Genomic DNA, 19,029 nt, shown 5'->3' with positions numbered 1-19,029 from the left:
GCGAGAATATGTCGGGTGCGATCATACCAGCACTAATGCACCGGATCCCATCAGAACTCCGCAGTTAAGCGTGCTTGGGCGAGAGTAGTACTAGGATGGGTGACCCCCTGGGAAGTCCTCGTGTTGCACCCCTTTTTAGTCCGGTTTTGTATTTTTAATTTTAATTTTAATTTTATTAATATGTATTTATTTATTTCCCGGCGAATGCGTCGGAAGGGCAATAGAACGGTAGCGGAAGGGGTTTATAGGGAAATGGAGGCGAGAATATGTCGGGTGCGATCATACCAGCACTAATGCACCGGATCCCATCAGAACTCCGCAGTTAAGCGTGCTTGGGCGAGAGTAGTACTAGGATGGGTGACCCCCTGGGAAGTCCTCGTGTTGCACCCCTTTTTAGTCCGGTTTTGTATTTTTAATTTTAATTTTAATTTTATTAATATGTATTTATTTATTTCCCGGCGAATGCGTCGGAAGGGCAATAGAACGGTAGCGGAAGGGGTTTATAGGGAAATGGAGGCGAGAATATGTCGGGTGCGATCATACCAGCACTAATGCACCGGATCCCATCAGAACTCCGCAGTTAAGCGTGCTTGGGCGAGAGTAGTACTAGGATGGGTGACCCCCTGGGAAGTCCTCGTGTTGCACCCCTTTTTAGTCCGGTTTTGTATTTTTAATTTTAATTTTAATTTTATTAATATGTATTTATTTATTTCCCGGCGAATGCGTCGGAAGGGCAATAGAACGGTAGCGGAAGGGGTTTATAGGGAAATGGAGGCGAGAATATGTCGGGTGCGATCATACCAGCACTAATGCACCGGATCCCATCAGAACTCCGCAGTTAAGCGTGCTTGGGCGAGAGTAGTACTAGGATGGGTGACCCCCTGGGAAGTCCTCGTGTTGCACCCCTTTTTAGTCCGGTTTTGTATTTTTAATTTTAATTTTAATTTTATTAATATGTATTTATTTATTTCCCGGCGAATGCGTCGGAAGGGCAATAGAACGGTAGCGGAAGGGGTTTATAGGGAAATGGAGGCGAGAATATGTCGGGTGCGATCATACCAGCACTAATGCACCGGATCCCATCAGAACTCCGCAGTTAAGCGTGCTTGGGCGAGAGTAGTACTAGGATGGGTGACCCCCTGGGAAGTCCTCGTGTTGCACCCCTTTTTAGTCCGGTTTTGTATTTTTAATTTTAATTTTAATTTTATTAATATGTATTTATTTATTTCCCGGCGAATGCGTCGGAAGGGCAATAGAACGGTAGCGGAAGGGGTTTATAGGGAAATGGAGGCGAGAATATGTCGGGTGCGATCATACCAGCACTAATGCACCGGATCCCATCAGAACTCCGCAGTTAAGCGTGCTTGGGCGAGAGTAGTACTAGGATGGGTGACCCCCTGGGAAGTCCTCGTGTTGCACCCCTTTTTAGTCCGGTTTTGTATTTTTAATTTTAATTTTAATTTTATTAATATGTATTTATTTATTTCCCGGCGAATGCGTCGGAAGGGCAATAGAACGGTAGCGGAAGGGGTTTATAGGGAAATGGAGGCGAGAATATGTCGGGTGCGATCATACCAGCACTAATGCACCGGATCCCATCAGAACTCCGCAGTTAAGCGTGCTTGGGCGAGAGTAGTACTAGGATGGGTGACCCCCTGGGAAGTCCTCGTGTTGCACCCCTTTTTAGTCCGGTTTTGTATTTTTAATTTTAATTTTAATTTTATTAATATGTATTTATTTATTTCCCGGCGAATGCGTCGGAAGGGCAATAGAACGGTAGCGGAAGGGGTTTATAGGGAAATGGAGGCGAGAATATGTCGGGTGCGATCATACCAGCACTAATGCACCGGATCCCATCAGAACTCCGCAGTTAAGCGTGCTTGGGCGAGAGTAGTACTAGGATGGGTGACCCCCTGGGAAGTCCTCGTGTTGCACCCCTTTTTAGTCCGGTTTTGTATTTTTAATTTTAATTTTAATTTTATTAATATGTATTTATTTATTTCCCGGCGAATGCGTCGGAAGGGCAATAGAACGGTAGCGGAAGGGGTTTATAGGGAAATGGAGGCGAGAATATGTCGGGTGCGATCATACCAGCACTAATGCACCGGATCCCATCAGAACTCCGCAGTTAAGCGTGCTTGGGCGAGAGTAGTACTAGGATGGGTGACCCCCTGGGAAGTCCTCGTGTTGCACCCCTTTTTAGTCCGGTTTTGTATTTTTAATTTTAATTTTAATTTTATTAATATGTATTTATTTATTTCCCGGCGAATGCGTCGGAAGGGCAATAGAACGGTAGCGGAAGGGGTTTATAGGGAAATGGAGGCGAGAATATGTCGGGTGCGATCATACCAGCACTAATGCACCGGATCCCATCAGAACTCCGCAGTTAAGCGTGCTTGGGCGAGAGTAGTACTAGGATGGGTGACCCCCTGGGAAGTCCTCGTGTTGCACCCCTTTTTAGTCCGGTTTTGTATTTTTAATTTTAATTTTAATTTTATTAATATGTATTTATTTATTTCCCGGCGAATGCGTCGGAAGGGCAATAGAACGGTAGCGGAAGGGGTTTATAGGGAAATGGAGGCGAGAATATGTCGGGTGCGATCATACCAGCACTAATGCACCGGATCCCATCAGAACTCCGCAGTTAAGCGTGCTTGGGCGAGAGTAGTACTAGGATGGGTGACCCCCTGGGAAGTCCTCGTGTTGCACCCCTTTTTAGTCCGGTTTTGTATTTTTAATTTTAATTTTAATTTTATTAATATGTATTTATTTATTTCCCGGCGAATGCGTCGGAAGGGCAATAGAACGGTAGCGGAAGGGGTTTATAGGGAAATGGAGGCGAGAATATGTCGGGTGCGATCATACCAGCACTAATGCACCGGATCCCATCAGAACTCCGCAGTTAAGCGTGCTTGGGCGAGAGTAGTACTAGGATGGGTGACCCCCTGGGAAGTCCTCGTGTTGCACCCCTTTTTAGTCCGGTTTTGTATTTTTAATTTTAATTTTAATTTTATTAATATGTATTTATTTATTTCCCGGCGAATGCGTCGGAAGGGCAATAGAACGGTAGCGGAAGGGGTTTATAGGGAAATGGAGGCGAGAATATGTCGGGTGCGATCATACCAGCACTAATGCACCGGATCCCATCAGAACTCCGCAGTTAAGCGTGCTTGGGCGAGAGTAGTACTAGGATGGGTGACCCCCTGGGAAGTCCTCGTGTTGCACCCCTTTTTAGTCCGGTTTTGTATTTTTAATTTTAATTTTAATTTTATTAATATGTATTTATTTATTTCCCGGCGAATGCGTCGGAAGGGCAATAGAACGGTAGCGGAAGGGGTTTATAGGGAAATGGAGGCGAGAATATGTCGGGTGCGATCATACCAGCACTAATGCACCGGATCCCATCAGAACTCCGCAGTTAAGCGTGCTTGGGCGAGAGTAGTACTAGGATGGGTGACCCCCTGGGAAGTCCTCGTGTTGCACCCCTTTTTAGTCCGGTTTTGTATTTTTAATTTTAATTTTAATTTTATTAATATGTATTTATTTATTTCCCGGCGAATGCGTCGGAAGGGCAATAGAACGGTAGCGGAAGGGGTTTATAGGGAAATGGAGGCGAGAATATGTCGGGTGCGATCATACCAGCACTAATGCACCGGATCCCATCAGAACTCCGCAGTTAAGCGTGCTTGGGCGAGAGTAGTACTAGGATGGGTGACCCCCTGGGAAGTCCTCGTGTTGCACCCCTTTTTAGTCCGGTTTTGTATTTTTAATTTTAATTTTAATTTTATTAATATGTATTTATTTATTTCCCGGCGAATGCGTCGGAAGGGCAATAGAACGGTAGCGGAAGGGGTTTATAGGGAAATGGAGGCGAGAATATGTCGGGTGCGATCATACCAGCACTAATGCACCGGATCCCATCAGAACTCCGCAGTTAAGCGTGCTTGGGCGAGAGTAGTACTAGGATGGGTGACCCCCTGGGAAGTCCTCGTGTTGCACCCCTTTTTAGTCCGGTTTTGTATTTTTAATTTTAATTTTAATTTTATTAATATGTATTTATTTATTTCCCGGCGAATGCGTCGGAAGGGCAATAGAACGGTAGCGGAAGGGGTTTATAGGGAAATGGAGGCGAGAATATGTCGGGTGCGATCATACCAGCACTAATGCACCGGATCCCATCAGAACTCCGCAGTTAAGCGTGCTTGGGCGAGAGTAGTACTAGGATGGGTGACCCCCTGGGAAGTCCTCGTGTTGCACCCCTTTTTAGTCCGGTTTTGTATTTTTAATTTTAATTTTAATTTTATTAATATGTATTTATTTATTTCCCGGCGAATGCGTCGGAAGGGCAATAGAACGGTAGCGGAAGGGGTTTATAGGGAAATGGAGGCGAGAATATGTCGGGTGCGATCATACCAGCACTAATGCACCGGATCCCATCAGAACTCCGCAGTTAAGCGTGCTTGGGCGAGAGTAGTACTAGGATGGGTGACCCCCTGGGAAGTCCTCGTGTTGCACCCCTTTTTAGTCCGGTTTTGTATTTTTAATTTTAATTTTAATTTTATTAATATGTATTTATTTATTTCCCGGCGAATGCGTCGGAAGGGCAATAGAACGGTAGCGGAAGGGGTTTATAGGGAAATGGAGGCGAGAATATGTCGGGTGCGATCATACCAGCACTAATGCACCGGATCCCATCAGAACTCCGCAGTTAAGCGTGCTTGGGCGAGAGTAGTACTAGGATGGGTGACCCCCTGGGAAGTCCTCGTGTTGCACCCCTTTTTAGTCCGGTTTTGTATTTTTAATTTTAATTTTAATTTTATTAATATGTATTTATTTATTTCCCGGCGAATGCGTCGGAAGGGCAATAGAACGGTAGCGGAAGGGGTTTATAGGGAAATGGAGGCGAGAATATGTCGGGTGCGATCATACCAGCACTAATGCACCGGATCCCATCAGAACTCCGCAGTTAAGCGTGCTTGGGCGAGAGTAGTACTAGGATGGGTGACCCCCTGGGAAGTCCTCGTGTTGCACCCCTTTTTAGTCCGGTTTTGTATTTTTAATTTTAATTTTAATTTTATTAATATGTATTTATTTATTTCCCGGCGAATGCGTCGGAAGGGCAATAGAACGGTAGCGGAAGGGGTTTATAGGGAAATGGAGGCGAGAATATGTCGGGTGCGATCATACCAGCACTAATGCACCGGATCCCATCAGAACTCCGCAGTTAAGCGTGCTTGGGCGAGAGTAGTACTAGGATGGGTGACCCCCTGGGAAGTCCTCGTGTTGCACCCCTTTTTAGTCCGGTTTTGTATTTTTAATTTTAATTTTAATTTTATTAATATGTATTTATTTATTTCCCGGCGAATGCGTCGGAAGGGCAATAGAACGGTAGCGGAAGGGGTTTATAGGGAAATGGAGGCGAGAATATGTCGGGTGCGATCATACCAGCACTAATGCACCGGATCCCATCAGAACTCCGCAGTTAAGCGTGCTTGGGCGAGAGTAGTACTAGGATGGGTGACCCCCTGGGAAGTCCTCGTGTTGCACCCCTTTTTAGTCCGGTTTTGTATTTTTAATTTTAATTTTAATTTTATTAATATGTATTTATTTATTTCCCGGCGAATGCGTCGGAAGGGCAATAGAACGGTAGCGGAAGGGGTTTATAGGGAAATGGAGGCGAGAATATGTCGGGTGCGATCATACCAGCACTAATGCACCGGATCCCATCAGAACTCCGCAGTTAAGCGTGCTTGGGCGAGAGTAGTACTAGGATGGGTGACCCCCTGGGAAGTCCTCGTGTTGCACCCCTTTTTAGTCCGGTTTTGTATTTTTAATTTTAATTTTAATTTTATTAATATGTATTTATTTATTTCCCGGCGAATGCGTCGGAAGGGCAATAGAACGGTAGCGGAAGGGGTTTATAGGGAAATGGAGGCGAGAATATGTCGGGTGCGATCATACCAGCACTAATGCACCGGATCCCATCAGAACTCCGCAGTTAAGCGTGCTTGGGCGAGAGTAGTACTAGGATGGGTGACCCCCTGGGAAGTCCTCGTGTTGCACCCCTTTTTAGTCCGGTTTTGTATTTTTAATTTTAATTTTAATTTTATTAATATGTATTTATTTATTTCCCGGCGAATGCGTCGGAAGGGCAATAGAACGGTAGCGGAAGGGGTTTATAGGGAAATGGAGGCGAGAATATGTCGGGTGCGATCATACCAGCACTAATGCACCGGATCCCATCAGAACTCCGCAGTTAAGCGTGCTTGGGCGAGAGTAGTACTAGGATGGGTGACCCCCTGGGAAGTCCTCGTGTTGCACCCCTTTTTAGTCCGGTTTTGTATTTTTAATTTTAATTTTAATTTTATTAATATGTATTTATTTATTTCCCGGCGAATGCGTCGGAAGGGCAATAGAACGGTAGCGGAAGGGGTTTATAGGGAAATGGAGGCGAGAATATGTCGGGTGCGATCATACCAGCACTAATGCACCGGATCCCATCAGAACTCCGCAGTTAAGCGTGCTTGGGCGAGAGTAGTACTAGGATGGGTGACCCCCTGGGAAGTCCTCGTGTTGCACCCCTTTTTAGTCCGGTTTTGTATTTTTAATTTTAATTTTAATTTTATTAATATGTATTTATTTATTTCCCGGCGAATGCGTCGGAAGGGCAATAGAACGGTAGCGGAAGGGGTTTATAGGGAAATGGAGGCGAGAATATGTCGGGTGCGATCATACCAGCACTAATGCACCGGATCCCATCAGAACTCCGCAGTTAAGCGTGCTTGGGCGAGAGTAGTACTAGGATGGGTGACCCCCTGGGAAGTCCTCGTGTTGCACCCCTTTTTAGTCCGGTTTTGTATTTTTAATTTTAATTTTAATTTTATTAATATGTATTTATTTATTTCCCGGCGAATGCGTCGGAAGGGCAATAGAACGGTAGCGGAAGGGGTTTATAGGGAAATGGAGGCGAGAATATGTCGGGTGCGATCATACCAGCACTAATGCACCGGATCCCATCAGAACTCCGCAGTTAAGCGTGCTTGGGCGAGAGTAGTACTAGGATGGGTGACCCCCTGGGAAGTCCTCGTGTTGCACCCCTTTTTAGTCCGGTTTTGTATTTTTAATTTTAATTTTAATTTTATTAATATGTATTTATTTATTTCCCGGCGAATGCGTCGGAAGGGCAATAGAACGGTAGCGGAAGGGGTTTATAGGGAAATGGAGGCGAGAATATGTCGGGTGCGATCATACCAGCACTAATGCACCGGATCCCATCAGAACTCCGCAGTTAAGCGTGCTTGGGCGAGAGTAGTACTAGGATGGGTGACCCCCTGGGAAGTCCTCGTGTTGCACCCCTTTTTAGTCCGGTTTTGTATTTTTAATTTTAATTTTAATTTTAATTTTATTAATATGTATTTATTTATTTCCCGGCGAATGCGTCGGAAGGGCAATAGAACGGTAGCGGAAGGGGTTTATAGGGAAATGGAGGCGAGAATATGTCGGGTGCGATCATACCAGCACTAATGCACCGGATCCCATCAGAACTCCGCAGTTAAGCGTGCTTGGGCGAGAGTAGTACTAGGATGGGTGACCCCCTGGGAAGTCCTCGTGTTGCACCCCTTTTTAGTCCGGTTTTGTATTTTTAATTTTAATTTTAATTTTATTAATATGTATTTATTTATTTCCCGGCGAATGCGTCGGAAGGGCAATAGAACGGTAGCGGAAGGGGTTTATAGGGAAATGGAGGCGAGAATATGTCGGGTGCGATCATACCAGCACTAATGCACCGGATCCCATCAGAACTCCGCAGTTAAGCGTGCTTGGGCGAGAGTAGTACTAGGATGGGTGACCCCCTGGGAAGTCCTCGTGTTGCACCCCTTTTTAGTCCGGTTTTGTATTTTTAATTTTAATTTTAATTTTATTAATATGTATTTATTTATTTCCCGGCGAATGCGTCGGAAGGGCAATAGAACGGTAGCGGAAGGGGTTTATAGGGAAATGGAGGCGAGAATATGTCGGGTGCGATCATACCAGCACTAATGCACCGGATCCCATCAGAACTCCGCAGTTAAGCGTGCTTGGGCGAGAGTAGTACTAGGATGGGTGACCCCCTGGGAAGTCCTCGTGTTGCACCCCTTTTTAGTCCGGTTTTGTATTTTTAATTTTAATTTTAATTTTATTAATATGTATTTATTTATTTCCCGGCGAATGCGTCGGAAGGGCAATAGAACGGTAGCGGAAGGGGTTTATAGGGAAATGGAGGCGAGAATATGTCGGGTGCGATCATACCAGCACTAATGCACCGGATCCCATCAGAACTCCGCAGTTAAGCGTGCTTGGGCGAGAGTAGTACTAGGATGGGTGACCCCCTGGGAAGTCCTCGTGTTGCACCCCTTTTTAGTCCGGTTTTGTATTTTTAATTTTAATTTTAATTTTATTAATATGTATTTATTTATTTCCCGGCGAATGCGTCGGAAGGGCAATAGAACGGTAGCGGAAGGGGTTTATAGGGAAATGGAGGCGAGAATATGTCGGGTGCGATCATACCAGCACTAATGCACCGGATCCCATCAGAACTCCGCAGTTAAGCGTGCTTGGGCGAGAGTAGTACTAGGATGGGTGACCCCCTGGGAAGTCCTCGTGTTGCACCCCTTTTTAGTCCGGTTTTGTATTTTTAATTTTAATTTTAATTTTATTAATATGTATTTATTTATTTCCCGGCGAATGCGTCGGAAGGGCAATAGAACGGTAGCGGAAGGGGTTTATAGGGAAATGGAGGCGAGAATATGTCGGGTGCGATCATACCAGCACTAATGCACCGGATCCCATCAGAACTCCGCAGTTAAGCGTGCTTGGGCGAGAGTAGTACTAGGATGGGTGACCCCCTGGGAAGTCCTCGTGTTGCACCCCTTTTTAGTCCGGTTTTGTATTTTTAATTTTAATTTTAATTTTATTAATATGTATTTATTTATTTCCCGGCGAATGCGTCGGAAGGGCAATAGAACGGTAGCGGAAGGGGTTTATAGGGAAATGGAGGCGAGAATATGTCGGGTGCGATCATACCAGCACTAATGCACCGGATCCCATCAGAACTCCGCAGTTAAGCGTGCTTGGGCGAGAGTAGTACTAGGATGGGTGACCCCCTGGGAAGTCCTCGTGTTGCACCCCTTTTTAGTCCGGTTTTGTATTTTTAATTTTAATTTTAATTTTATTAATATGTATTTATTTATTTCCCGGCGAATGCGTCGGAAGGGCAATAGAACGGTAGCGGAAGGGGTTTATAGGGAAATGGAGGCGAGAATATGTCGGGTGCGATCATACCAGCACTAATGCACCGGATCCCATCAGAACTCCGCAGTTAAGCGTGCTTGGGCGAGAGTAGTACTAGGATGGGTGACCCCCTGGGAAGTCCTCGTGTTGCACCCCTTTTTAGTCCGGTTTTGTATTTTTAATTTTAATTTTAATTTTATTAATATGTATTTATTTATTTCCCGGCGAATGCGTCGGAAGGGCAATAGAACGGTAGCGGAAGGGGTTTATAGGGAAATGGAGGCGAGAATATGTCGGGTGCGATCATACCAGCACTAATGCACCGGATCCCATCAGAACTCCGCAGTTAAGCGTGCTTGGGCGAGAGTAGTACTAGGATGGGTGACCCCCTGGGAAGTCCTCGTGTTGCACCCCTTTTTAGTCCGGTTTTGTATTTTTAATTTTAATTTTAATTTTATTAATATGTATTTATTTATTTCCCGGCGAATGCGTCGGAAGGGCAATAGAACGGTAGCGGAAGGGGTTTATAGGGAAATGGAGGCGAGAATATGTCGGGTGCGATCATACCAGCACTAATGCACCGGATCCCATCAGAACTCCGCAGTTAAGCGTGCTTGGGCGAGAGTAGTACTAGGATGGGTGACCCCCTGGGAAGTCCTCGTGTTGCACCCCTTTTTAGTCCGGTTTTGTATTTTTAATTTTAATTTTAATTTTATTAATATGTATTTATTTATTTCCCGGCGAATGCGTCGGAAGGGCAATAGAACGGTAGCGGAAGGGGTTTATAGGGAAATGGAGGCGAGAATATGTCGGGTGCGATCATACCAGCACTAATGCACCGGATCCCATCAGAACTCCGCAGTTAAGCGTGCTTGGGCGAGAGTAGTACTAGGATGGGTGACCCCCTGGGAAGTCCTCGTGTTGCACCCCTTTTTAGTCCGGTTTTGTATTTTTAATTTTAATTTTAATTTTATTAATATGTATTTATTTATTTCCCGGCGAATGCGTCGGAAGGGCAATAGAACGGTAGCGGAAGGGGTTTATAGGGAAATGGAGGCGAGAATATGTCGGGTGCGATCATACCAGCACTAATGCACCGGATCCCATCAGAACTCCGCAGTTAAGCGTGCTTGGGCGAGAGTAGTACTAGGATGGGTGACCCCCTGGGAAGTCCTCGTGTTGCACCCCTTTTTAGTCCGGTTTTGTATTTTTAATTTTAATTTTAATTTTATTAATATGTATTTATTTATTTCCCGGCGAATGCGTCGGAAGGGCAATAGAACGGTAGCGGAAGGGGTTTATAGGGAAATGGAGGCGAGAATATGTCGGGTGCGATCATACCAGCACTAATGCACCGGATCCCATCAGAACTCCGCAGTTAAGCGTGCTTGGGCGAGAGTAGTACTAGGATGGGTGACCCCCTGGGAAGTCCTCGTGTTGCACCCCTTTTTAGTCCGGTTTTGTATTTTTAATTTTAATTTTAATTTTATTAATATGTATTTATTTATTTCCCGGCGAATGCGTCGGAAGGGCAATAGAACGGTAGCGGAAGGGGTTTATAGGGAAATGGAGGCGAGAATATGTCGGGTGCGATCATACCAGCACTAATGCACCGGATCCCATCAGAACTCCGCAGTTAAGCGTGCTTGGGCGAGAGTAGTACTAGGATGGGTGACCCCCTGGGAAGTCCTCGTGTTGCACCCCTTTTTAGTCCGGTTTTGTATTTTTAATTTTAATTTTAATTTTATTAATATGTATTTATTTATTTCCCGGCGAATGCGTCGGAAGGGCAATAGAACGGTAGCGGAAGGGGTTTATAGGGAAATGGAGGCGAGAATATGTCGGGTGCGATCATACCAGCACTAATGCACCGGATCCCATCAGAACTCCGCAGTTAAGCGTGCTTGGGCGAGAGTAGTACTAGGATGGGTGACCCCCTGGGAAGTCCTCGTGTTGCACCCCTTTTTAGTCCGGTTTTGTATTTTTAATTTTAATTTTAATTTTATTAATATGTATTTATTTATTTCCCGGCGAATGCGTCGGAAGGGCAATAGAACGGTAGCGGAAGGGGTTTATAGGGAAATGGAGGCGAGAATATGTCGGGTGCGATCATACCAGCACTAATGCACCGGATCCCATCAGAACTCCGCAGTTAAGCGTGCTTGGGCGAGAGTAGTACTAGGATGGGTGACCCCCTGGGAAGTCCTCGTGTTGCACCCCTTTTTAGTCCGGTTTTGTATTTTTAATTTTAATTTTAATTTTATTAATATGTATTTATTTATTTCCCGGCGAATGCGTCGGAAGGGCAATAGAACGGTAGCGGAAGGGGTTTATAGGGAAATGGAGGCGAGAATATGTCGGGTGCGATCATACCAGCACTAATGCACCGGATCCCATCAGAACTCCGCAGTTAAGCGTGCTTGGGCGAGAGTAGTACTAGGATGGGTGACCCCCTGGGAAGTCCTCGTGTTGCACCCCTTTTTAGTCCGGTTTTGTATTTTTAATTTTAATTTTAATTTTATTAATATGTATTTATTTATTTCCCGGCGAATGCGTCGGAAGGGCAATAGAACGGTAGCGGAAGGGGTTTATAGGGAAATGGAGGCGAGAATATGTCGGGTGCGATCATACCAGCACTAATGCACCGGATCCCATCAGAACTCCGCAGTTAAGCGTGCTTGGGCGAGAGTAGTACTAGGATGGGTGACCCCCTGGGAAGTCCTCGTGTTGCACCCCTTTTTAGTCCGGTTTTGTATTTTTAATTTTAATTTTAATTTTATTAATATGTATTTATTTATTTCCCGGCGAATGCGTCGGAAGGGCAATAGAACGGTAGCGGAAGGGGTTTATAGGGAAATGGAGGCGAGAATATGTCGGGTGCGATCATACCAGCACTAATGCACCGGATCCCATCAGAACTCCGCAGTTAAGCGTGCTTGGGCGAGAGTAGTACTAGGATGGGTGACCCCCTGGGAAGTCCTCGTGTTGCACCCCTTTTTAGTCCGGTTTTGTATTTTTAATTTTAATTTTAATTTTATTAATATGTATTTATTTATTTCCCGGCGAATGCGTCGGAAGGGCAATAGAACGGTAGCGGAAGGGGTTTATAGGGAAATGGAGGTGAGAATATGTCGGGTGCGATCATACCAGCACTAATGCACCGGATCCCATCAGAACTCCGCAGTTAAGCGTGCTTGGGCGAGAGTAGTACTAGGATGGGTGACCCCCTGGGAAGTCCTCGTGTTGCACCCCTTTTTAGTCCGGTTTTGTATTTTTAATTTTAATTTTAATTTTATTAATATGTATTTATTTATTTCCCGGCGAATGCGTCGGAAGGGCAATAGAACGGTAGCGGAAGGGGTTTATAGGGAAATGGAGGCGAGAATATGTCGGGTGCGATCATACCAGCACTAATGCACCGGATCCCATCAGAACTCCGCAGTTAAGCGTGCTTGGGCGAGAGTAGTACTAGGATGGGTGACCCCCTGGTAAGTCCTCGTGTTGCACCCCTTTTTAGTCCGGTTTTGTATTTTTAATTTTAATTTTAATTTTATTAATATGTATTTATTTATTTCCCGGCGAATGCGTCGGAAGGGCAATAGAACGGTAGCGGAAGGGGTTTATAGGGAAATGGAGGCGAGAATATGTCGGGTGCGATCATACCAGCACTAATGCACCGGATCCCATCAGAACTCCGCAGTTAAGCGTGCTTGGGCGAGAGTAGTACTAGGATGGGTGACCCCCTGGGAAGTCCTCGTGTTGCACCCCTTTTTAGTCCGGTTTTGTATTTTTAATTTTAATTTTAATTTTATTAATATGTATTTATTTATTTCCCGGCGAATGCGTCGGAAGGGCAATAGAACGGTAGCGGAAGGGGTTTATAGGGAAATGGAGGCGAGAATATGTCGGGTGCGATCATACCAGCACTAATGCACCGGATCCCATCAGAACTCCGCAGTTAAGCGTGCTTGGGCGAGAGTAGTACTAGGATGGGTGACCCCCTGGGAAGTCCTCGTGTTGCACCCCTTTTTAGTCCGGTTTTGTATTTTTAATTTTAATTTTAATTTTATTAATATGTATTTATTTATTTCCCGGCGAATGCGTCTGAAGGGCAATAGAACGGTAGCGGAAGGGGTTTATAGGGAAATGGAGGCGAGAATATGTCGGGTGCGATCATACCAGCACTAATGCACCGGATCCCATCAGAACTCCGCAGTTAAGCGTGCTTGGGCGAGAGTAGTACTAGGATGGGTGACCCCCTGGGAAGTCCTCGTGTTGCACCCCTTTTTAGTCCGGTTTTGTATTTTTAATTTTAATTTTAATTTTAATTTTATTAATATGTATTTATTTATTTCCCGGCGAATGCGTCGGAAGGGCAATAGAACGGTAGCGGAAGGGGTTTATAGGGAAATGGAGGCGAGAATATGTCGGGTGCGATCATACCAGTACTAATGCACCGGATCCCATCAGAACTCCGCAGTTAAGCGTGCTTGGGCGAGAGTAGTACTAGGATGGGTGACCCCCTGGGAAGTCCTCGTGTTGCACCCCTTTTTAGTCCGGTTTTGTATTTTTAATTTTAATTTTAATTTTAATTTTATTAATATGTATTTATTTATTTCCCGGCGAATGCGTCGGAAGGGCAATAGAACGGTAGCGGAAGGGGTTTATAGGGAAATGGAGGCGAGAATATGTCGGGTGCGATCATACCAGCACTAATGCACCGGATCCCATCAGAACTCCGCAGTTAAGCGTGCTTGGGCGAGAGTAGTACTAGGATGGGTGACCCCCTGGGAAGTCCTCGTGTTGCACCCCTTTTTAGTCCGGTTTTGTATTTTTAATTTTAATTTTAATTTTATTAATATGTATTTATTTATTTCCCGGCAAATGCGTCGGAAGGGCAATAGAACGGTAGCGGAAGGGGTTTATAGGGAAATGGAGGCGAGAATATGTCGGGTGCGATCATACCAGCACTAATGCACCGGATCCCATCAGAACTCCGCAGTTAAGCGTGCTTGGGCGAGAGTAGTACTAGGATGGGTGACCCCCTGGGAAGTCCTCGTGTTGCACCCCTTTTTAGTCCGGTTTTGTATTTTTAATTTTAATTTTAATTTTATTAATATGTATTTATTTATTTCCCGGCGAATGCGTCGGAAGGGCAATAGAACGGTAGCGGAAGGGGTTTATAGGGAAATGGAGGCGAGAATATGTCGGGTGCGATCATACCAGCACTAATGCACCGGATCCCATCAGAACTCCGCAGTTAAGCGTGCTTGGGCGAGAGTAGTACTAGGATGGGTGACCCCCTGGGAAGTCCTCGTGTTGCACCCCTTTTTAGTCCGGTTTTGTATTTTTAATTTTAATTTTAATTTTATTAATATGTATTTATTTATTTCCCGGCGAATGCGTCGGAAGGGCAATAGAACGGTAGCGGAAGGGGTTTATAGGGAAATGGAGGCGAGAATATGTCGGGTGCGATCATACCAGCACTAATGCACCGGATCCCATCAGAACTCCGCAGTTAAGCGTGCTTGGGCGAGAGTAGTACTAGGATGGGTGACCCCCTGGGAAGTCCTCGTGTTGCACCCCTTTTTAGTCCGGTTTTGTATTTTTAATTTTAATTTTAATTTTATTAATATGTATTTATTTATTTCCCGGCGAATGCGTCGGAAGGGCAATAGAACGGTAGCGGAAGGGGTTTATAGGGAAATGGAGGCGAGAATATGTCGGGTGCGATCATACCAGCACTAATGCACCGGATCCCATCAGAACTCCGCAGTTAAGCGTGCTTGGGCGAGAGTAGTACTAGGATGGGTGACCCCCTGGGAAGTCCTCGTGTTGCACCCCTTTTTAGTCCGGTTTTGTATTTTTAATTTTAATTTTAATTTTATTAATATGTATTTATTTATTTCCCGGCGAATGCGTCGGAAGGGCAATAGAACGGTAGCGGAAGGGGTTTATAGGGAAATGGAGGCGAGAATATGTCGGGTGCGATCATACCAGCACTAATGCACCGGATCCCATCAGAACTCCGCAGTTAAGCGTGCTTGGGCGAGAGTAGTACTAGGATGGGTGACCCCCTGGGAAGTCCTCGTGTTGCACCCCTTTTTAGTCCGGTTTTGTATTTTTAATTTTAATTTTAATTTTATTAATATGTATTTATTTATTTCCCGGCGAATGCGTCGGAAGGGCAATAGAACGGTAGCGGAAGAAGTTTATAGGGAAATGGAGGCGAGAATATGTCGGGTGCGATCATACCAGCACTAATGCACCGGATCCCATCAGAACTCCGCAGTTAAGCGTGCTTGGGCGAGAGTAGTACTAGGATGGGTGACCCCCTGGGAAGTCCTCGTGTTGCACCCCTTTTTAGTCCGGTTTTGTATTTTTAATTTTAATTTTAATTTTATTAATATGTATTTATTTATTTCCCGGCGAATGCGTCGGAAGGGCAATAGAACGGTAGCGGAAGGGGTTTATAGGGAAATGGAGGCGAGAATATGTCGGGTGCGATCATACCAGCACTAATGCACCGGATCCCATCAGAACTCCGCAGTTAAGCGTGCTTGGGCGAGAGTAGTACTAGGATGGGTGACCCCCTGGGAAGTCCTCGTGTTGCACCCCTTTTTAGTCCGGTTTTGTATTTTTAATTTTAATTTTAATTTTATTAATATGTATTTATTTATTTCCCGGCGAATGCGTCGGAAGGGCAATAGAACGGTAGCGGAAGGGGTTTATAGGGAAATGGAGGCGAGAATATGTCGGGTGCGATCATACCAGCACTAATGCACCGGATCCCATCAGAACTCCGCAGTTAAGCGTGCTTGGGCGAGAGTAGTACTAGGATGGGTGACCCCCTGGGAAGTCCTCGTGTTGCACCCCTTTTTAGTCCGGTTTTGTATTTTTAATTTTAATTTTAATTTTAATTTTATTAATATGTATTTATTTATTTCCCGGCGAATGCGTCGGAAGGGCAATAGAACGGTAGCGGAAGGGGTTTATAGGGAAATGGAGGCGAGAATATGTCGGGTGCGATCATACCAGCACTAATGCACCGGATCCCATCAGAACTCCGCAGTTAAGCGTGCTTGGGCGAGAGTAGTACTAGGATGGGTGACCCCCTGGGAAGTCCTCGTGTTGCACCCCTTTTTAGTCCGGTTTTGTATTTTTAATTTTAATTTTAATTTTATTAATATGTATTTATTTATTTCCCGGCGAATGCGTCGGAAGGGCAATAGAACGGTAGCGGAAGGGGTTTATAGGGAAATGGAGGCGAGAATATGTCGGGTGCGATCATACCAGCACTAATGCACCGGATCCCATCAGAACTCCGCAGTTAAGCGTGCTTGGGCGAGAGTAGTACTAGGATGGGTGACCCCCTGGGAAGTCCTCGTGTTGCACCCCTTTTTAGTCCGGTTTTGTATTTTTAATTTTAATTTTAATTTTATTAATATGTATTTATTTATTTCCCGGCGAATGCGTCGGAAGGGCAATAGAACGGTAGCGGAAGGGGTTTATAGGGAAATGGAGGCGAGAATATGTCGGGTGCGATCATACCAGCACTAATGCACCGGATCCCATCAGAACTCCGCAGTTAAGCGTGCTTGGGCGAGAGTAGTACTAGGATGGGTGACCCCCTGGGAAGTCCTCGTGTTGCACCCCTTTTTAGTCCGGTTTTGTATTTTTAATTTTAATTTTAATTTTAATTTTATTAATATGTATTTATTTATTTCCCGGCGAATGCGTCGGAAGGGCAATAGAACGGTAGCGGAAGGGGTTTATAGGGAAATGGAGGCGAGAATATGTCGGGTGCGATCATACCAGCACTAATGCACCGGATCCCATCAGAACTCCGCAGTTAAGCGTGCTTGGGCGAGAGTAGTACTAGGATGGGTGACCCCCTGGGAAGTCCTCGTGTTGCACCCCTTTTTAGTCCGGTTTTGTATTTTTAATTTTAATTTTAATTTTAATTTTATTAATATGTATTTATTTATTTCCCGGCGAATGCGTCGGACGGGCAATAGAACGGTAGCGGAAGGGGTTTACAGGGAAATGGAGGCGAGAATATGTCGGGTGCGATCATACCAGCACTAATGCACCGGATCCCATCAGAACTCCGCAGTTAAGCGTGCTTGGGCGAGAGTAGTACTAGGATGGGTGACCCCCTGGGAAGTCCTCGTGTTGCACCCCTTTTTAGTCCGGTTTTGTATTTTTAATTTTAATTTTAATTTTAATTTTATTAATATGTATTTATTTATTTCCCGGCGAATGCGTCGGAAGGGCAATAGAACGGTAGCGGAAGGGGTTTATAGGGAAATGGAGGCGAGAATATGTCGGGTGCGATCATACCAGCACTAATGCACCGGATCCCATCAGAACTCCGCAGTTAAGCGTGCTTGGGCGAGAGTAGTACTAGGATGGATGACCCCCTGGGAAGTCCTCGTGTTGCACCCCTTTTTAGTCCGGTTTTGTATTTTTAATTTTAATTTTAATTTTATTAATATGTATTTATTTATTTCCTGGCAAATGCGTCGGAAGGGCAATAGAACGGTAGCGGAAGGGGTTTATAGGGAAATGGAGGCGAGAATATGTCGGGTGCGATCATACCAGCACTAATGCACCGGATCCCATCAGAACTCCGCAGTTAAGCGTGCTTGGGCGAGAGTAGTACTAGGATGGGTGACCCCCTGGGAAGTCCTCGTGTTGCACCCCTTTTTAGTCCGGTTTTGTATTTTTAATTTTAATTTTAATTTTATTAATATGTATTTATTTATTTCCCGGCGAATGCGTCGGAAGGGCAATAGAACGGTAGCGGAAGGGGTTTATAGGGAAATGGAGGCGAGAATATGTCGGGTGCGATCATACCAGCACTAATGCACCGGATCCCATCAGAACTCCGCAGTTAAGCGTGCTTGGGCGAGAGTAGTACTAGGATGGGTGACCCCCTGGGAAGTCCTCGTGTTGCACCCCTTTTTAGTCCGGTTTTGTATTTTTAATTTTAATTTTAATTTTATTAATATGTATTTATTTATTTCCCGGCGAATGCGTCGGAAGGGCAATAGAACGGTAGCGGAAGGGGTTTATAGGGAAATGGAGGCGAGAATATGTCGGGTGCGATCATACCAGCACTAATGCACCGGATCCCATCAGAACTCCGCAGTTAAGCGTGCTTGGGCGAGAGTAGTACTAGGATGGGTGACCCCCTGGGAAGTCCTCGTGTTGCACCCCTTTTTAGTCCGGTTTTGTATTTTTAATTTTAATTTTAATTTTATTAATATGTATTTATTTATTTCCCGGCGAATGCGTCGGAAGGGCAATAGAACGGTAGCGGAAGGGGTTTATAGGGAAATGGAGGCGAGAATATGTCGGGTGCGATCATACCAGCACTAATGCACCGGATCCCATCAGAACTCCGCAGTTAAGCGTGCTTGGGCGAGAGTAGTACTAGGATGGGTGACCCCCTGGGAAGTCCTCGTGTTGCACCCCTTTTTAGTCCGGTTTTGTATTTTTAATTTTAATTTTAATTTTATTAATATGTATTTATTTATTTCCCGGCGAATGCGTCGGAAGGGCAATAGAACGGTAGCGGAAGGGGTTTATAGGGAAATGGAGGCGAGAATATGTCGGGTGCGATCATACCAGCACTAATGCACCGGATCCCATCAGAACTCCGCAGTTAAGCGTGCATGGGCGAGAGTAGTACTAGGATGGGTGACCCCCTGGGAAGTCCTCGTGTTGCACCCCTTTTTAGTCCGGTTTTGTATT

General features: G+C 45.3%; 74 non-coding genes across 74 annotated transcripts; all 74 read left to right on the top strand.

Moving 5' to 3' along the window:
- Nucleotides 1-13: 13 nt before the first annotated feature.
- On the top strand, nucleotides 14-132 carry LOC132298439 (5S ribosomal RNA). Its single transcript, XR_009479845.1, has one exon. It is a non-coding gene; the product is annotated as a 5S ribosomal RNA (ribosomal RNA).
- Nucleotides 133-271: 139 nt separating this feature from the next.
- On the top strand, nucleotides 272-390 carry LOC132298438 (5S ribosomal RNA). The gene has a single exon (XR_009479844.1). It is a non-coding gene; the product is annotated as a 5S ribosomal RNA (ribosomal RNA).
- A 139-nt stretch (nucleotides 391-529) lies between these two features.
- LOC132298437 (5S ribosomal RNA) lies at nucleotides 530-648 on the top strand. The gene has a single exon (XR_009479843.1). It is a non-coding gene; the product is annotated as a 5S ribosomal RNA (ribosomal RNA).
- A 139-nt stretch (nucleotides 649-787) lies between these two features.
- On the top strand, nucleotides 788-906 carry LOC132298436 (5S ribosomal RNA). Its single transcript, XR_009479842.1, has one exon. It is a non-coding gene; the product is annotated as a 5S ribosomal RNA (ribosomal RNA).
- A 139-nt stretch (nucleotides 907-1,045) lies between these two features.
- LOC132298434 (5S ribosomal RNA) lies at nucleotides 1,046-1,164 on the top strand. Its single transcript, XR_009479840.1, has one exon. It is a non-coding gene; the product is annotated as a 5S ribosomal RNA (ribosomal RNA).
- Nucleotides 1,165-1,303: 139 nt separating this feature from the next.
- On the top strand, nucleotides 1,304-1,422 carry LOC132298433 (5S ribosomal RNA). The gene has a single exon (XR_009479839.1). It is a non-coding gene; the product is annotated as a 5S ribosomal RNA (ribosomal RNA).
- A 139-nt stretch (nucleotides 1,423-1,561) lies between these two features.
- On the top strand, nucleotides 1,562-1,680 carry LOC132298432 (5S ribosomal RNA). Its single transcript, XR_009479838.1, has one exon. It is a non-coding gene; the product is annotated as a 5S ribosomal RNA (ribosomal RNA).
- A 139-nt stretch (nucleotides 1,681-1,819) lies between these two features.
- Nucleotides 1,820-1,938, top strand: LOC132298431 (5S ribosomal RNA). The gene has a single exon (XR_009479837.1). It is a non-coding gene; the product is annotated as a 5S ribosomal RNA (ribosomal RNA).
- Nucleotides 1,939-2,077: 139 nt separating this feature from the next.
- On the top strand, nucleotides 2,078-2,196 carry LOC132298429 (5S ribosomal RNA). The gene has a single exon (XR_009479836.1). It is a non-coding gene; the product is annotated as a 5S ribosomal RNA (ribosomal RNA).
- Nucleotides 2,197-2,335: 139 nt separating this feature from the next.
- On the top strand, nucleotides 2,336-2,454 carry LOC132298428 (5S ribosomal RNA). The gene has a single exon (XR_009479835.1). It is a non-coding gene; the product is annotated as a 5S ribosomal RNA (ribosomal RNA).
- Nucleotides 2,455-2,593: 139 nt separating this feature from the next.
- On the top strand, nucleotides 2,594-2,712 carry LOC132298427 (5S ribosomal RNA). The gene has a single exon (XR_009479834.1). It is a non-coding gene; the product is annotated as a 5S ribosomal RNA (ribosomal RNA).
- Nucleotides 2,713-2,851: 139 nt separating this feature from the next.
- Nucleotides 2,852-2,970, top strand: LOC132298426 (5S ribosomal RNA). The gene has a single exon (XR_009479833.1). It is a non-coding gene; the product is annotated as a 5S ribosomal RNA (ribosomal RNA).
- Nucleotides 2,971-3,109: 139 nt separating this feature from the next.
- LOC132298425 (5S ribosomal RNA) lies at nucleotides 3,110-3,228 on the top strand. Its single transcript, XR_009479832.1, has one exon. It is a non-coding gene; the product is annotated as a 5S ribosomal RNA (ribosomal RNA).
- A 139-nt stretch (nucleotides 3,229-3,367) lies between these two features.
- On the top strand, nucleotides 3,368-3,486 carry LOC132298424 (5S ribosomal RNA). Its single transcript, XR_009479831.1, has one exon. It is a non-coding gene; the product is annotated as a 5S ribosomal RNA (ribosomal RNA).
- A 139-nt stretch (nucleotides 3,487-3,625) lies between these two features.
- On the top strand, nucleotides 3,626-3,744 carry LOC132298422 (5S ribosomal RNA). Its single transcript, XR_009479829.1, has one exon. It is a non-coding gene; the product is annotated as a 5S ribosomal RNA (ribosomal RNA).
- A 139-nt stretch (nucleotides 3,745-3,883) lies between these two features.
- LOC132298421 (5S ribosomal RNA) lies at nucleotides 3,884-4,002 on the top strand. The gene has a single exon (XR_009479828.1). It is a non-coding gene; the product is annotated as a 5S ribosomal RNA (ribosomal RNA).
- A 139-nt stretch (nucleotides 4,003-4,141) lies between these two features.
- LOC132298420 (5S ribosomal RNA) lies at nucleotides 4,142-4,260 on the top strand. The gene has a single exon (XR_009479827.1). It is a non-coding gene; the product is annotated as a 5S ribosomal RNA (ribosomal RNA).
- Nucleotides 4,261-4,399: 139 nt separating this feature from the next.
- LOC132298419 (5S ribosomal RNA) lies at nucleotides 4,400-4,518 on the top strand. Its single transcript, XR_009479826.1, has one exon. It is a non-coding gene; the product is annotated as a 5S ribosomal RNA (ribosomal RNA).
- A 139-nt stretch (nucleotides 4,519-4,657) lies between these two features.
- Nucleotides 4,658-4,776, top strand: LOC132298418 (5S ribosomal RNA). Its single transcript, XR_009479825.1, has one exon. It is a non-coding gene; the product is annotated as a 5S ribosomal RNA (ribosomal RNA).
- Nucleotides 4,777-4,915: 139 nt separating this feature from the next.
- LOC132298417 (5S ribosomal RNA) lies at nucleotides 4,916-5,034 on the top strand. The gene has a single exon (XR_009479824.1). It is a non-coding gene; the product is annotated as a 5S ribosomal RNA (ribosomal RNA).
- Nucleotides 5,035-5,173: 139 nt separating this feature from the next.
- LOC132298416 (5S ribosomal RNA) lies at nucleotides 5,174-5,292 on the top strand. Its single transcript, XR_009479823.1, has one exon. It is a non-coding gene; the product is annotated as a 5S ribosomal RNA (ribosomal RNA).
- A 139-nt stretch (nucleotides 5,293-5,431) lies between these two features.
- Nucleotides 5,432-5,550, top strand: LOC132298415 (5S ribosomal RNA). Its single transcript, XR_009479822.1, has one exon. It is a non-coding gene; the product is annotated as a 5S ribosomal RNA (ribosomal RNA).
- Nucleotides 5,551-5,689: 139 nt separating this feature from the next.
- LOC132298413 (5S ribosomal RNA) lies at nucleotides 5,690-5,808 on the top strand. Its single transcript, XR_009479821.1, has one exon. It is a non-coding gene; the product is annotated as a 5S ribosomal RNA (ribosomal RNA).
- Nucleotides 5,809-5,947: 139 nt separating this feature from the next.
- LOC132298412 (5S ribosomal RNA) lies at nucleotides 5,948-6,066 on the top strand. Its single transcript, XR_009479820.1, has one exon. It is a non-coding gene; the product is annotated as a 5S ribosomal RNA (ribosomal RNA).
- Nucleotides 6,067-6,205: 139 nt separating this feature from the next.
- LOC132298410 (5S ribosomal RNA) lies at nucleotides 6,206-6,324 on the top strand. Its single transcript, XR_009479818.1, has one exon. It is a non-coding gene; the product is annotated as a 5S ribosomal RNA (ribosomal RNA).
- Nucleotides 6,325-6,463: 139 nt separating this feature from the next.
- LOC132298409 (5S ribosomal RNA) lies at nucleotides 6,464-6,582 on the top strand. Its single transcript, XR_009479817.1, has one exon. It is a non-coding gene; the product is annotated as a 5S ribosomal RNA (ribosomal RNA).
- A 139-nt stretch (nucleotides 6,583-6,721) lies between these two features.
- LOC132298408 (5S ribosomal RNA) lies at nucleotides 6,722-6,840 on the top strand. The gene has a single exon (XR_009479815.1). It is a non-coding gene; the product is annotated as a 5S ribosomal RNA (ribosomal RNA).
- A 139-nt stretch (nucleotides 6,841-6,979) lies between these two features.
- Nucleotides 6,980-7,098, top strand: LOC132298407 (5S ribosomal RNA). The gene has a single exon (XR_009479814.1). It is a non-coding gene; the product is annotated as a 5S ribosomal RNA (ribosomal RNA).
- A 139-nt stretch (nucleotides 7,099-7,237) lies between these two features.
- LOC132298406 (5S ribosomal RNA) lies at nucleotides 7,238-7,356 on the top strand. Its single transcript, XR_009479813.1, has one exon. It is a non-coding gene; the product is annotated as a 5S ribosomal RNA (ribosomal RNA).
- Nucleotides 7,357-7,501: 145 nt separating this feature from the next.
- LOC132298405 (5S ribosomal RNA) lies at nucleotides 7,502-7,620 on the top strand. Its single transcript, XR_009479812.1, has one exon. It is a non-coding gene; the product is annotated as a 5S ribosomal RNA (ribosomal RNA).
- A 139-nt stretch (nucleotides 7,621-7,759) lies between these two features.
- LOC132298404 (5S ribosomal RNA) lies at nucleotides 7,760-7,878 on the top strand. Its single transcript, XR_009479811.1, has one exon. It is a non-coding gene; the product is annotated as a 5S ribosomal RNA (ribosomal RNA).
- A 139-nt stretch (nucleotides 7,879-8,017) lies between these two features.
- Nucleotides 8,018-8,136, top strand: LOC132298403 (5S ribosomal RNA). Its single transcript, XR_009479810.1, has one exon. It is a non-coding gene; the product is annotated as a 5S ribosomal RNA (ribosomal RNA).
- A 139-nt stretch (nucleotides 8,137-8,275) lies between these two features.
- Nucleotides 8,276-8,394, top strand: LOC132298402 (5S ribosomal RNA). Its single transcript, XR_009479809.1, has one exon. It is a non-coding gene; the product is annotated as a 5S ribosomal RNA (ribosomal RNA).
- A 139-nt stretch (nucleotides 8,395-8,533) lies between these two features.
- On the top strand, nucleotides 8,534-8,652 carry LOC132298401 (5S ribosomal RNA). The gene has a single exon (XR_009479808.1). It is a non-coding gene; the product is annotated as a 5S ribosomal RNA (ribosomal RNA).
- Nucleotides 8,653-8,791: 139 nt separating this feature from the next.
- LOC132298399 (5S ribosomal RNA) lies at nucleotides 8,792-8,910 on the top strand. The gene has a single exon (XR_009479806.1). It is a non-coding gene; the product is annotated as a 5S ribosomal RNA (ribosomal RNA).
- Nucleotides 8,911-9,049: 139 nt separating this feature from the next.
- Nucleotides 9,050-9,168, top strand: LOC132298398 (5S ribosomal RNA). Its single transcript, XR_009479805.1, has one exon. It is a non-coding gene; the product is annotated as a 5S ribosomal RNA (ribosomal RNA).
- Nucleotides 9,169-9,307: 139 nt separating this feature from the next.
- Nucleotides 9,308-9,426, top strand: LOC132298397 (5S ribosomal RNA). The gene has a single exon (XR_009479804.1). It is a non-coding gene; the product is annotated as a 5S ribosomal RNA (ribosomal RNA).
- A 139-nt stretch (nucleotides 9,427-9,565) lies between these two features.
- LOC132298396 (5S ribosomal RNA) lies at nucleotides 9,566-9,684 on the top strand. The gene has a single exon (XR_009479803.1). It is a non-coding gene; the product is annotated as a 5S ribosomal RNA (ribosomal RNA).
- Nucleotides 9,685-9,823: 139 nt separating this feature from the next.
- Nucleotides 9,824-9,942, top strand: LOC132298395 (5S ribosomal RNA). The gene has a single exon (XR_009479802.1). It is a non-coding gene; the product is annotated as a 5S ribosomal RNA (ribosomal RNA).
- Nucleotides 9,943-10,081: 139 nt separating this feature from the next.
- On the top strand, nucleotides 10,082-10,200 carry LOC132298394 (5S ribosomal RNA). The gene has a single exon (XR_009479801.1). It is a non-coding gene; the product is annotated as a 5S ribosomal RNA (ribosomal RNA).
- A 139-nt stretch (nucleotides 10,201-10,339) lies between these two features.
- Nucleotides 10,340-10,458, top strand: LOC132298393 (5S ribosomal RNA). Its single transcript, XR_009479800.1, has one exon. It is a non-coding gene; the product is annotated as a 5S ribosomal RNA (ribosomal RNA).
- A 139-nt stretch (nucleotides 10,459-10,597) lies between these two features.
- LOC132298392 (5S ribosomal RNA) lies at nucleotides 10,598-10,716 on the top strand. The gene has a single exon (XR_009479799.1). It is a non-coding gene; the product is annotated as a 5S ribosomal RNA (ribosomal RNA).
- A 139-nt stretch (nucleotides 10,717-10,855) lies between these two features.
- Nucleotides 10,856-10,974, top strand: LOC132298391 (5S ribosomal RNA). Its single transcript, XR_009479798.1, has one exon. It is a non-coding gene; the product is annotated as a 5S ribosomal RNA (ribosomal RNA).
- Nucleotides 10,975-11,113: 139 nt separating this feature from the next.
- LOC132298390 (5S ribosomal RNA) lies at nucleotides 11,114-11,232 on the top strand. Its single transcript, XR_009479797.1, has one exon. It is a non-coding gene; the product is annotated as a 5S ribosomal RNA (ribosomal RNA).
- A 139-nt stretch (nucleotides 11,233-11,371) lies between these two features.
- Nucleotides 11,372-11,490, top strand: LOC132298387 (5S ribosomal RNA). The gene has a single exon (XR_009479795.1). It is a non-coding gene; the product is annotated as a 5S ribosomal RNA (ribosomal RNA).
- Nucleotides 11,491-11,629: 139 nt separating this feature from the next.
- Nucleotides 11,630-11,748, top strand: LOC132298386 (5S ribosomal RNA). Its single transcript, XR_009479794.1, has one exon. It is a non-coding gene; the product is annotated as a 5S ribosomal RNA (ribosomal RNA).
- Nucleotides 11,749-11,887: 139 nt separating this feature from the next.
- On the top strand, nucleotides 11,888-12,006 carry LOC132298385 (5S ribosomal RNA). Its single transcript, XR_009479793.1, has one exon. It is a non-coding gene; the product is annotated as a 5S ribosomal RNA (ribosomal RNA).
- A 139-nt stretch (nucleotides 12,007-12,145) lies between these two features.
- Nucleotides 12,146-12,264, top strand: LOC132298384 (5S ribosomal RNA). The gene has a single exon (XR_009479792.1). It is a non-coding gene; the product is annotated as a 5S ribosomal RNA (ribosomal RNA).
- Nucleotides 12,265-12,403: 139 nt separating this feature from the next.
- LOC132298383 (5S ribosomal RNA) lies at nucleotides 12,404-12,522 on the top strand. Its single transcript, XR_009479791.1, has one exon. It is a non-coding gene; the product is annotated as a 5S ribosomal RNA (ribosomal RNA).
- A 139-nt stretch (nucleotides 12,523-12,661) lies between these two features.
- On the top strand, nucleotides 12,662-12,780 carry LOC132297019 (5S ribosomal RNA). The gene has a single exon (XR_009478897.1). It is a non-coding gene; the product is annotated as a 5S ribosomal RNA (ribosomal RNA).
- A 139-nt stretch (nucleotides 12,781-12,919) lies between these two features.
- Nucleotides 12,920-13,038, top strand: LOC132298381 (5S ribosomal RNA). Its single transcript, XR_009479790.1, has one exon. It is a non-coding gene; the product is annotated as a 5S ribosomal RNA (ribosomal RNA).
- A 139-nt stretch (nucleotides 13,039-13,177) lies between these two features.
- Nucleotides 13,178-13,296, top strand: LOC132298380 (5S ribosomal RNA). The gene has a single exon (XR_009479789.1). It is a non-coding gene; the product is annotated as a 5S ribosomal RNA (ribosomal RNA).
- A 139-nt stretch (nucleotides 13,297-13,435) lies between these two features.
- Nucleotides 13,436-13,554, top strand: LOC132298379 (5S ribosomal RNA). The gene has a single exon (XR_009479788.1). It is a non-coding gene; the product is annotated as a 5S ribosomal RNA (ribosomal RNA).
- Nucleotides 13,555-13,699: 145 nt separating this feature from the next.
- LOC132296789 (5S ribosomal RNA) lies at nucleotides 13,700-13,818 on the top strand. Its single transcript, XR_009478678.1, has one exon. It is a non-coding gene; the product is annotated as a 5S ribosomal RNA (ribosomal RNA).
- A 145-nt stretch (nucleotides 13,819-13,963) lies between these two features.
- On the top strand, nucleotides 13,964-14,082 carry LOC132298378 (5S ribosomal RNA). The gene has a single exon (XR_009479787.1). It is a non-coding gene; the product is annotated as a 5S ribosomal RNA (ribosomal RNA).
- Nucleotides 14,083-14,221: 139 nt separating this feature from the next.
- On the top strand, nucleotides 14,222-14,340 carry LOC132298377 (5S ribosomal RNA). The gene has a single exon (XR_009479786.1). It is a non-coding gene; the product is annotated as a 5S ribosomal RNA (ribosomal RNA).
- A 139-nt stretch (nucleotides 14,341-14,479) lies between these two features.
- LOC132298375 (5S ribosomal RNA) lies at nucleotides 14,480-14,598 on the top strand. Its single transcript, XR_009479784.1, has one exon. It is a non-coding gene; the product is annotated as a 5S ribosomal RNA (ribosomal RNA).
- Nucleotides 14,599-14,737: 139 nt separating this feature from the next.
- LOC132298374 (5S ribosomal RNA) lies at nucleotides 14,738-14,856 on the top strand. Its single transcript, XR_009479783.1, has one exon. It is a non-coding gene; the product is annotated as a 5S ribosomal RNA (ribosomal RNA).
- Nucleotides 14,857-14,995: 139 nt separating this feature from the next.
- LOC132298373 (5S ribosomal RNA) lies at nucleotides 14,996-15,114 on the top strand. Its single transcript, XR_009479782.1, has one exon. It is a non-coding gene; the product is annotated as a 5S ribosomal RNA (ribosomal RNA).
- Nucleotides 15,115-15,253: 139 nt separating this feature from the next.
- Nucleotides 15,254-15,372, top strand: LOC132298372 (5S ribosomal RNA). The gene has a single exon (XR_009479781.1). It is a non-coding gene; the product is annotated as a 5S ribosomal RNA (ribosomal RNA).
- Nucleotides 15,373-15,511: 139 nt separating this feature from the next.
- Nucleotides 15,512-15,630, top strand: LOC132298371 (5S ribosomal RNA). The gene has a single exon (XR_009479780.1). It is a non-coding gene; the product is annotated as a 5S ribosomal RNA (ribosomal RNA).
- A 139-nt stretch (nucleotides 15,631-15,769) lies between these two features.
- On the top strand, nucleotides 15,770-15,888 carry LOC132298370 (5S ribosomal RNA). Its single transcript, XR_009479779.1, has one exon. It is a non-coding gene; the product is annotated as a 5S ribosomal RNA (ribosomal RNA).
- A 139-nt stretch (nucleotides 15,889-16,027) lies between these two features.
- On the top strand, nucleotides 16,028-16,146 carry LOC132298369 (5S ribosomal RNA). The gene has a single exon (XR_009479778.1). It is a non-coding gene; the product is annotated as a 5S ribosomal RNA (ribosomal RNA).
- A 145-nt stretch (nucleotides 16,147-16,291) lies between these two features.
- On the top strand, nucleotides 16,292-16,410 carry LOC132298368 (5S ribosomal RNA). Its single transcript, XR_009479777.1, has one exon. It is a non-coding gene; the product is annotated as a 5S ribosomal RNA (ribosomal RNA).
- Nucleotides 16,411-16,549: 139 nt separating this feature from the next.
- LOC132298367 (5S ribosomal RNA) lies at nucleotides 16,550-16,668 on the top strand. Its single transcript, XR_009479776.1, has one exon. It is a non-coding gene; the product is annotated as a 5S ribosomal RNA (ribosomal RNA).
- Nucleotides 16,669-16,807: 139 nt separating this feature from the next.
- LOC132298365 (5S ribosomal RNA) lies at nucleotides 16,808-16,926 on the top strand. Its single transcript, XR_009479775.1, has one exon. It is a non-coding gene; the product is annotated as a 5S ribosomal RNA (ribosomal RNA).
- A 145-nt stretch (nucleotides 16,927-17,071) lies between these two features.
- LOC132298363 (5S ribosomal RNA) lies at nucleotides 17,072-17,190 on the top strand. Its single transcript, XR_009479773.1, has one exon. It is a non-coding gene; the product is annotated as a 5S ribosomal RNA (ribosomal RNA).
- A 145-nt stretch (nucleotides 17,191-17,335) lies between these two features.
- On the top strand, nucleotides 17,336-17,454 carry LOC132298362 (5S ribosomal RNA). The gene has a single exon (XR_009479772.1). It is a non-coding gene; the product is annotated as a 5S ribosomal RNA (ribosomal RNA).
- A 145-nt stretch (nucleotides 17,455-17,599) lies between these two features.
- LOC132296899 (5S ribosomal RNA) lies at nucleotides 17,600-17,718 on the top strand. Its single transcript, XR_009478782.1, has one exon. It is a non-coding gene; the product is annotated as a 5S ribosomal RNA (ribosomal RNA).
- Nucleotides 17,719-17,857: 139 nt separating this feature from the next.
- LOC132298361 (5S ribosomal RNA) lies at nucleotides 17,858-17,976 on the top strand. The gene has a single exon (XR_009479771.1). It is a non-coding gene; the product is annotated as a 5S ribosomal RNA (ribosomal RNA).
- A 139-nt stretch (nucleotides 17,977-18,115) lies between these two features.
- LOC132298360 (5S ribosomal RNA) lies at nucleotides 18,116-18,234 on the top strand. The gene has a single exon (XR_009479770.1). It is a non-coding gene; the product is annotated as a 5S ribosomal RNA (ribosomal RNA).
- A 139-nt stretch (nucleotides 18,235-18,373) lies between these two features.
- LOC132298359 (5S ribosomal RNA) lies at nucleotides 18,374-18,492 on the top strand. The gene has a single exon (XR_009479769.1). It is a non-coding gene; the product is annotated as a 5S ribosomal RNA (ribosomal RNA).
- Nucleotides 18,493-18,631: 139 nt separating this feature from the next.
- Nucleotides 18,632-18,750, top strand: LOC132298358 (5S ribosomal RNA). Its single transcript, XR_009479768.1, has one exon. It is a non-coding gene; the product is annotated as a 5S ribosomal RNA (ribosomal RNA).
- Nucleotides 18,751-18,889: 139 nt separating this feature from the next.
- Nucleotides 18,890-19,008, top strand: LOC132296781 (5S ribosomal RNA). The gene has a single exon (XR_009478671.1). It is a non-coding gene; the product is annotated as a 5S ribosomal RNA (ribosomal RNA).
- Nucleotides 19,009-19,029: the final 21 nt, after the last annotated feature.

This window comes from Cornus florida, unplaced genomic scaffold (genome assembly GCF_030987335.1).
Source record: "Cornus florida cultivar Cherokee Brave unplaced genomic scaffold, ASM3098733v1 CherokeeBrave_3.0.0_Hap2_Chr02, whole genome shotgun sequence".
Lineage (NCBI taxonomy): Eukaryota > Viridiplantae > Streptophyta > Magnoliopsida > Cornales > Cornaceae > Cornus > Cornus florida.
Note: the sequence above shows the minus strand (reverse complement) of the source record. Positions and strands in the feature narration are given on the sequence as shown.